Source organism: Drosophila mojavensis, unplaced genomic scaffold (genome assembly GCF_018153725.1).
Source record: "Drosophila mojavensis isolate 15081-1352.22 unplaced genomic scaffold, ASM1815372v1 contig_231, whole genome shotgun sequence".
NCBI lineage: Eukaryota > Metazoa > Arthropoda > Insecta > Diptera > Drosophilidae > Drosophila > Drosophila mojavensis.
Genome location: NW_025318772.1, coordinates 784,196 through 793,784, shown reverse-complemented (window position 1 = coordinate 793,784; position 9,589 = coordinate 784,196).

Here is a 9,589-nt window from a genome sequence, read left to right as displayed (position 1 = left end):
ATCAAGCGACGCGTCGGCGGCCATAGCTGCCAGTGGCCTCGACGCAACGAGTCCTTCTGCTGCTCTCGCTAAGTGTTGACTTTGTGTGGCCCGCTAATTAAATATACATATGTAGGTATAACTGTACATACGTACAGAGCGTGGACACGACCGGAGGGCGTCATTAAAGGCGCGTTAATTGCGCTCAATTAATGACATCAGGTTAAACGTTAAGTGAAATTAAACAGACGCCCGGGACTGACCCTGCCGACTGTACCATGTATATACATAAAAAATACTTTTCCTCCTCTTTTTGTTTTTGCATTTTTTGTTTTTCCCCTGGCCTGGCATTCACAATAAATCTTAGGTAGGAAAAAAAGGTACTTAAACTTCAACTGACTTCGAGAAGCGCCAGGCAACGACTCTGTGTCCAAATTCAACTTCTCTCTGGAGCATTTAGCAGAACTGCCAGAGGACACACACATACACTCACACGCACACTCACACACACACACACTCAGGCATAAATTCGCTCGGCTTGTTTCGCTCAACGGACATTTACAATTTATTTGGCTAATTAAAATATGTTGCATGCTAATGGAGCATTGTCAGTGGCTGCCACAAATGCTTGCCACTTGGCCAAGTGCGAATAGCCAGACCAGCATCCGGATTCACATCAACGTTATTTGTGCTACTCCTGCTGCTGCTTCTACTGCTCCTGCTCCTGCTGCTGCTGCTCCTACTGCACCTACATCAAAGTTAACGAGCCGGAAGTGCTGCACATTTTTGGACTTGGACTCTGCTGCCTGCATCTAGTTGATAAAAGCTATTAAAGTCGGGTGATTAAAGCGTCTAGAGAACAAAAGGCAGCCGAAGCGAGAATATTATACTGAGATGCCCCCCAGCATTCGCCTCTACAGACAACGTCTAGAAACAGTCGACGAGCCAAATTTGCTAACGTCATAATTGCAAATTGCAATTCAAGTGTTTTTTGTGGTTTCGCCTGAAGCTGTAGTGGAGCGAAAGCAAATTTGTCGAAAACAGTTCTCGGAACAAGCATTGATTATATTCTGCGACTACTCCCAAGAAAAGTTAAGAATTGAAATTTATAATTGATTGTGATTTAATGCAACTTAAGAGTTTTTGTTACTCTTGACTTGTCTACTCTCCACAATAGATAGGAATGTACAATATAATATATTATAGTCTCTGACTACTCCCAAGAAAATTTAATGATTTTAATTAATATTTGTACCTTTTTGTGATTTAATGAGATGTTCTCTAAGGCAATTTAAGAGTGTTTGATGTTCATGTTTCCATATAAATCGGACTCTCTTGAAACTGACTTATCGCACCACAACTTTACATTTATAGTTTATTACAACATATATATGTAAATTGTGTTTTCCATTTCTCAGTCATTGCCTGCTCCACTCACTTCATCAACTAGCTATAAATAATAGCATTTGCTAAAATTTCAGTGGGGAGAACAATTCCACGCGTTCGCGATAAGCGAGAAAACCGCTCGACTTTCAAACGATTGCTTATCATAATATGTCGAGTCATCAGGCAGCTTTCCCTCCGTCACAAAATATGGAGAAAGCAGTAAAGTGCGAACCGAACATCCGGCCTGGTCGAGCGACCCGCCGCCCTCAGAGAAGAAGCTGCCAAGTAGCAGAAGAAGAGCCACCGAAAAAAATAATAACAAACAAATTTGACTTTTGAGCAGAAAAACTTAAGAGTACTTTAAGAGTTTACGACTTTGCAACATGAAACTGACGCATTATTCTACGACTTTGATGGGTGAGCTTTTTAAAAAGAAAAAATATTTTATTTATGCATATAATGTGTTCAAGACTTTTAAGCTCGCTCAACTCATGCAGTAAACCATGAAATGTATACAAGATAAGCTGCACTTATGAACGAGCTAAATATATCATATATATTCACATATATATTTATAAGTGAGAGACGTACTGAACGAGCTAACAAGTTTTATTTTGAATATAAAATCTGCGAGAATCAAAAGAGTATATAGAGAATCGTTTTCGCATGTTCACAATTTGCATACATGCGAAATAATTCAATTCGAATCGATTCCAGTTGCAGCTGTAAGTCTGCTTAAGCGAATTACTCGCTCCAGTTGAGAGAGCGCGCCTTGATTTGAAGTCAATTCAATTAAGACCCATAATGCTAAACGCTTTCCAGTTGGACTTCTAATGACACTGACTGACATTAAATAGAAAACTTGTACAAAGAACATCCCACTGGGTGCCGACACTTGCGAGTGCCAAGTGCCCATTAGGCGGGTCGACGAATGGGTGTAGTGCGTTTTCTTGACAGGTTCGTGAGGGCAAACTAAACGTTTTGGCCAGCTCGTTGAGAGGCGATGGCTAACGGGCAAAGTAAACCGCTAAGCTTCATTTACGGCCATTCCCTGGATTCATTAATTACGAAATCACATCGAGCGAGAGCATCCGATCACATCATCCAAAATGGCTCAGACAGGGCAGGCCAACGGTACCAAATGGAACGAGTGGCGATGGCTTTTAAATGCAGAAGACATCGCCAGAAGAGTAAATAAGCGAGGAGCCGAGCGGAGCGGGGCAGAGCGAAGCCGAGTGGAGCAGCGAGTCCATCAGCCAATTGGCAAGACAGAGAGTGGCGACAGTAGCAGAGGCAACTTCAATTAAGTTAAGTCAGTTGCCTCATTTCGAGGACAACATTGGGGTGTGCCGCTGGCCCCGCCACCCTCTCCTGCACGCCATCGTTCCCTTGTCGCTCTGGCAGAAATGTTGTCGTTTGTTTCAGCGTTGAAGCTTTTTACATCATTAGCATTTCAGTTTCGTTCAGTTCCGAGCAGCTCAACTGAATTCAGCTCAGCTCAGGGGCGAGTTTTCCCTCCCGCCTGGCACAAATTCGCAAATTTTCCCATCATTAGCATTCAGCGCAATGAAACAAATACACTTAGAGACGGAGACGGCGAGATGAGTATGGCTGCGACTCGCTCACACTTATGGGACAATGCCCGCAGGCCACTGACTTTCACTGGGAGTTTACTAACCAGAGTTAACACAATATTTTTATTCATACAAAGCCCTAAGCACTATCGAATCTGTCGAAGCCAACCGACCAGCCAGCCATCCAGGCAGTCAGGCAGGCAGTCAGACAGGCAACAAATAAACATTCACACATCGCCTTTAATACGTTTCCCCACACTAGCTCAATTAGAGGCAGTCCATGTCCTCAGCCAGTACGCAGCTGCCCCACCCCCCACAGACAGCTTCATCCTGGCCTGGTTCTCGTCTTGCGCTCATCAGAGCTCAGCTAGAGATGGTCGTATTTAATGAAGTACATATTTCTCAATATTTACTTTACAGAGAATATCTGAAATCTCGCCCGTTTTATGTTTGCTGGAATTCAACAAATATTACTTGACTAAAATTATTTTACAAATCTGAATGTATTTATTAAGATTATGGCTTTGGCTGGGTTTTACAATGTTCAACTCATGTCAAATAACATGAAATAGAGCTGAGTCTTGGCTTAGGTCGTGTAAAGTCGGCTTAAGACATGTTAAATCTTGCTGTATTACATGGAGGGCCGTGTTGACTTATGCATTGGTGTTATGAGTCCTGTAAGCCGATTAAATAGTTGCGTTAAGCTCCCACAAAACTGATTTGAGTAGATAGTGGAATGCGTAGGTCACGGTGGGGTCGTGATTAGTCGGGATAAGTCGCATTGTGAATGGCTCATTTAAGGTAATATAAAGCTGCATTTACACACGAGCTCCACTCACGACCACTCATCTAGCACGCGCCCTGCACCAAATCTTATTTACAGTGCTGTTTCGATACTCTCCATACGTCCTTGCCTTGGGTTGTTTCTATCTTGATTTTATTATGCTTGCGCACTGCTCAAACCACAGCGAGGTCAGCACAAAACATCAAATAGACCGGACCGGACCCCCCTAACAGTAGCACCCAGTGTAGTCTTCTCTCTCTATCTGTGTCTCTCTCATTATCCCTCTCTCTTTCTCTCTATCTCTCTTGCAGGCAGCTCCTGTCGCTTTGTGTCCTTTTGCTACTCCGCAAGGACCAACACTTGGAAGCCACAGTAAACGTTTGGGGCTGGAGCTAATCAGAAATGTTTTACTTAGAAATCCTTTGGTATGCGCTCTACGTATCTCATTTTCGTTGCGCACAATTTACGATATAAACTTGTCTCAGCCCGAATCCAGCCACGCCCCACTTTGGCACGCACCCCTCACGTCCATTATTGATTTGCATTGGTTTGCCATCTAATGGGAGGCGTGCGACTTTTGCTGTGATTTCTGGCACACAACAAAAAACTTTTATACGATTCGCTTAAACTTTTAATAACTTTTGTCAATTGATTATATTCGGGGTGCCAGAGTCCCGGCCAGCCAAATGTGGGTCTACATAAATTGTGAGCCGCACCGCAAATCGATTTTGGCTTAAAGCGATTTAAGCCTGACCTATCTCTGGCATAATAATAAATTTAACATCCCAACAGCTTGTTGCTGGTAATTCGTTAGAAATTTTTACGTGCATATTAGATAGCTCGGACTAGAATGGAAATCGTAAAACGGGATTTCATTTGAAAACTATCATATTTTGCAGAGCTATAAAATATGTAGTGATTAAATCAGAGCTAAATTAAAATTGATCAAAATTTGAGCTATAAAATCGAATCTCATAGTAAAGGATATTCAAGAACCTTTAAAGTTTAACATTTTCTTAAAGTGCCAAAATTATATGGGTTGCCTAATCACACACGAGCTGAGCTCAAATCCAAGTTCTGTAAATCTCTTTTGCATTTCGTATGCTTCTCTGGGTTTCATTTGAGAAGTTGGTCTGGCTCGTTGACTCTGATTGGCATTAGATTTAATTAGTGTACAAGATTTCGTTTTTGCTTGCTGTATGTTATTGTGCGACGTTTGTCACGTAAGGTGAGGATTTGCGCTTGCTTATGTAATAAGCCATATAAAGTTAATAACAATGACATTTCGGCCAGCATCAAACTGACTGCAACAACAACAATGTGTCCGGAGGGCTCCTCAATATGGTTATGGGCTAACGTGCAGGATTTATATGAGCTTGTTACACAAAACGGACTCTAACACTCACTCTCATTCTCTCCGTGTCTCATTCTCCCTGTCTCCATCAATGATTTTCAGTCACACACTTAGTCGCCCTCCCTTGTTGTGACTGTCAGTGTGTGTCTCTGTGTGTGAGTTGCTGCCTAACGAAGCTCCAGTCACATCACCAATACGCCCGGTAGGCGTTGATGAACTGACAATTTGTGTCAACTGCCGCAGCCGCAGAGCAAAGGGCAGCTCAGTGGGGATCCCAGTATATAGTCGAGCACTCAGCTAAATATCCATAGAGCAACGCCTTCGAATAAATGTATTTTCGAACACAAATGCCATTCATTCGGTTCGTGCAATGTGTAGCTGAGCATCATAAAAATTATTCGTTTCATGTTGGATGCTGGGAGCAAATTGGGGGGCTGAAATCGTGAGTAGGTTTGAGGCAGCTGCGGTGCAAGCGCAAAGCACAAGCAGGCAAAGCAGCCGTAAATGGGAATGATGAACTAGAGAGATACCCTAAATATATAGAAAAGAAGGCAAGCATAGTTGAGCAATTTCTAATAGATCATTCAAGTAATGTTTACTAATTTTTGCAGCTATATATAGGTCTGCACAAAAATCATCTTATATCATACCAATATCAAGCAAATGTGAGAACATTATCTTTAGATATAGACATACGATCATAAAGTGACAATTTATGGCATCTACGTTTTATAGAAGCATTTGCTTTTTCATGAGCTCTTAGACCCAGCTTCAGCTCGTGGTTTACATGTGCAGAAAACTATTATACCCAGTTGATACATTTTCGATGGGGGCTCGGAGTATAAATATATATTTCAGCAGCGGCGAATATGCGGCATATGGCAGCAGCGTGACCGTGACCATGCCCCCAGCCTGATGTGCCACATCTGCGCCCCTCGCGGTTCGTGCCTGTCAGCTGCCATGTGTAACCATATTGAACTGTGAGTAAGTGTGCATGTGTGTGTGTGTGGGCTGCTGTGTGTGTGCGTGGCAAAACGCGCTACTCGGCACGGGAATTATTAACTTGTAATGTGCTCTGCATAGCGTTTTTAATAAAAGCAAAGCTGAGCAGAGCACAACGTGACCAGCTGCAACAGCCGGAGCCAGAGCCAGAGACAGAGCCAGCGCCAGAGAGAGAGAGAGAGAGGCAGACGCAGGAGTTCGTGGATCGACCTGATGACGATGACACCACGTGTGCGCCTGATGGGCATTCCACAGGACACACAGGCTCATACATTTTGATGTCCTCAATGAAGTGATGGTAAAACAATGTTGTTGTTGTAGCTTCTTTATTTTTGTTTTTCCCTTTTTCCATTTGTTGTAGTTGTTGTTTTGCATTGATTGCGTCGTCCGGTTAGGAATGGCTGCAGGCAATAGAACGGAAAGCGGAGGCGGGAGGCGGGAGACTGGAGACAGGAGACCCTGAGTCCTGGTAGTTGCCATTTGAATGCGATTGATTTAACGAGCGCTGTGGGAATCAGTGCAGAGCATAGCATGCGCACACGGGACACACGTAAATGCTTTAACTTAAAGCTGAACAAACAGTTATTTCGGGCCACCTCCAGTTGGCCGGGTAATGGCCGTTTGGGGTGCTGGCAACTGCGCGTCCCTTAGAGCCATGGGCCGCCTGGTTGCGGACTTAATGCGGCGTCATGGCATCATCACAAACTTTATCAATTAAACTTGGCCAGCGCCTGCTTTTTCTGCTTCTTCTTCTCCGCTTTTTTTTTTTTTTTTGCCCACGCAGCCCGCAGCTTGTTTTCAACTATGGCAGCAAGCTGCTGACACCAGGACGCCAGCGCACAGGTCCTGCTCGCAGGCCTGTGGGTCACTTGTAGGCAATGTAAATGAAAACGAGTGAAAGCAGGAGAAAAAACACAATGTCCCTCAGACTTTAACCACTGATACTATGTGACCAGCGGTGGATGCGACACCCAACATCCTGTTGCTCCGCAGTTGATGACAATTTTCTCGTACAACCACACACATACACACACACTTTATCTCTGCTCACAGCTATAAAAACGAAAATTAAATTATAAATATGGCAGCTAATCCCATTTAATGTATGCAAAGCAGCTTGATTTACGTGTAATTTTCAAGTGCTCGCAACATGCTGACGCGTTAGACGTGACTATAAAAATATTTGAAAAATGTAAAAAATAAATATAACAAGCTATAAATAATGTCCATATGAAAATAGGGGAATAGCTAAACGTCCATGGCAAAATAGCCTTGTAGGCCTTCATATAAGATGTTTTATTATACACATGTGAGTTATTTCATATGCGACAAGCCGACAAGGGTTTATTATAATAAGAATGTATACTAATTTCACCAGTTGTATTAGTTAGGGTGGAGAGATAGAGATAGAGTGGCAGCTGAGCTACTTCAAGTGCTCGATATGCTTATATAAAAGTTTCATAAGATTCAATTCAATTTGAAAAAGCATCAGCAGCAGCAGGACATATGTTGACGACTTCTTATCCTCAAGGGGCTAACACTTTAATTTGAATTTGAAGAGAACAATAAGCATGGATCATTGTTATTTATTATCAACTCTAACAATGCGCAACATCTGCCTTCTGTTTGCCACAAAAGTCAAACTAGTATTCCAACAGATTCGAAGAGCCCGAAATGCAAATATCTCAAATTTAAATCAAATTAATGTAACATAGAGACAAAGCGAAGGGTATTTCCCATATAAGTGGATTGGGCCATTGACCGAGCTCGAAGTATTTACAAAGACACAAATTGCTTAAAATACAAGCCGCTTAGTAGGCATGTTGCTTAGCCTGTGTGTGTGTATGTGTGTGCGTGTGTGTGTGCATTGGTGTGTGGGCTGTATTGTATCGAGTATAACTTAAACATAATGCAGCACCAAAAGCCGATTAGCTGAGTGCTTGTATCTGATATAGGACATTATCGATCCACAGACATGAGGCTAAGGCACTGGCTCTGTTTACCTTCGAATCGGTCAAAATCAATTTCCAATCAACTTTGGCAGGCCCTCATTATGATAATCAGGTTTTGACAGCTTTGCCAGCAGATGTTAACTGTAAGTCCTAAGATGCAACAACAACAACAACAACAGCGACAGCAGCAGCAACAAAGCTTATTTGGCAATGCTAGATTTTCTTGAGAAAACTCACTGGAATTTGCCAAGGTGTGCGTTGGCCAACTCCTTTGCCAGCACTTTAACAAATTGTTTCAGCGCCCAGTGCAGCTCACGCAGCGCACAGTGCAGCAGTTTAAGAAATACACTTGGCGAAATAACTTTGCACATTTATCAATATTGATCTATCACATATCTGTATAGACAATGCCTGGAAAGCACTCGGATAGAAACTTCTGTTTCATAAACTTTTTAATGAATCTTGCCAAGAATTCATACACATTTTAGTCTAAACAAATCTAATACATATTTAGAACTTCTATGCGCTTTAACTGTATTCTAAGAGCAGTAAAAATAAACTGAAGGAGAGCCCGAAGCAGTGAAAGCGTCTTTACTTTTAATTTTGTAATACGCAGACAGCAACGTTTTATTCCTTTGAGTGTAGCAACTGCAGCTGCGGCTGTTGCATTTACTGTTGCTGCTGCTGTTGCTGTTGATGTTGCTGCTGTTGTTGTTGCTGCTGCTGCACAGACAAACAACGCTAAGACGCAGCTAAGTCCGCCGCGTCAGTCAGAGCCGCAAAACCGCATTTAAACCCCTGCAATCCGCACAGCCCAATACTATTGTGAGCCTTTGCAATGCTTTTGTTCAACTGCCACGCCCCTTTCGGAACACAACAGCTGCAGCTGCAGCTCGTTTGCATGGCTGCTTTTGTTGTCGTTGCCATTGCCTCTTGCCTGCTGCTGCTGTTGCTGCTGCTGCTGCTGCTGCTGCACTGCGCTGCTTTTAATTACAAAAGTTACGTATACGACCTGCAGGTGTTGCAGCTGCGTCTGTTGCTGGCTGCCAGCTGACGCCACAGCTACAGCCGCAGCCACAGACTCAGGCACGGCCTCAGCCTCAGCCTCAGCCACAGCCGGCGCTCCAGCGGCAGTGCTTCAAAGTCGCCAGTTCCGTTCGAGCTCGTTAATTACCGTTTCGAGGCGCTATCAAATAAGAGAGCGACAGACAAAGCGAGCGAAGGAAAGAGAGAGAGAGGCAGCAAGAGAGAGACTGCGGCCCGGCATGCCCCTTGGCTGGGCAGCCCCATTGCAGATATTAATAGCTGGCAGGAAATGTGACCAAAAATTTTTATAGGCCAACAAACCATCCAGAGCCCGCACCCGCTCACAGTTAATATATACATAGAGCCCTATATAAGCCGTATAACTGTATAATTAGTGCTATTTTATGAATGCAAAATAACCGAATGAGAGCTTTATATGTTTGCCATGCCAATTGCTACAGTTTCGCAACGCGCCAGCTGCTACCCCTTAGAACGGAGCATGGGGTTAATTGGTTGTGGCTAAGCTGCATTT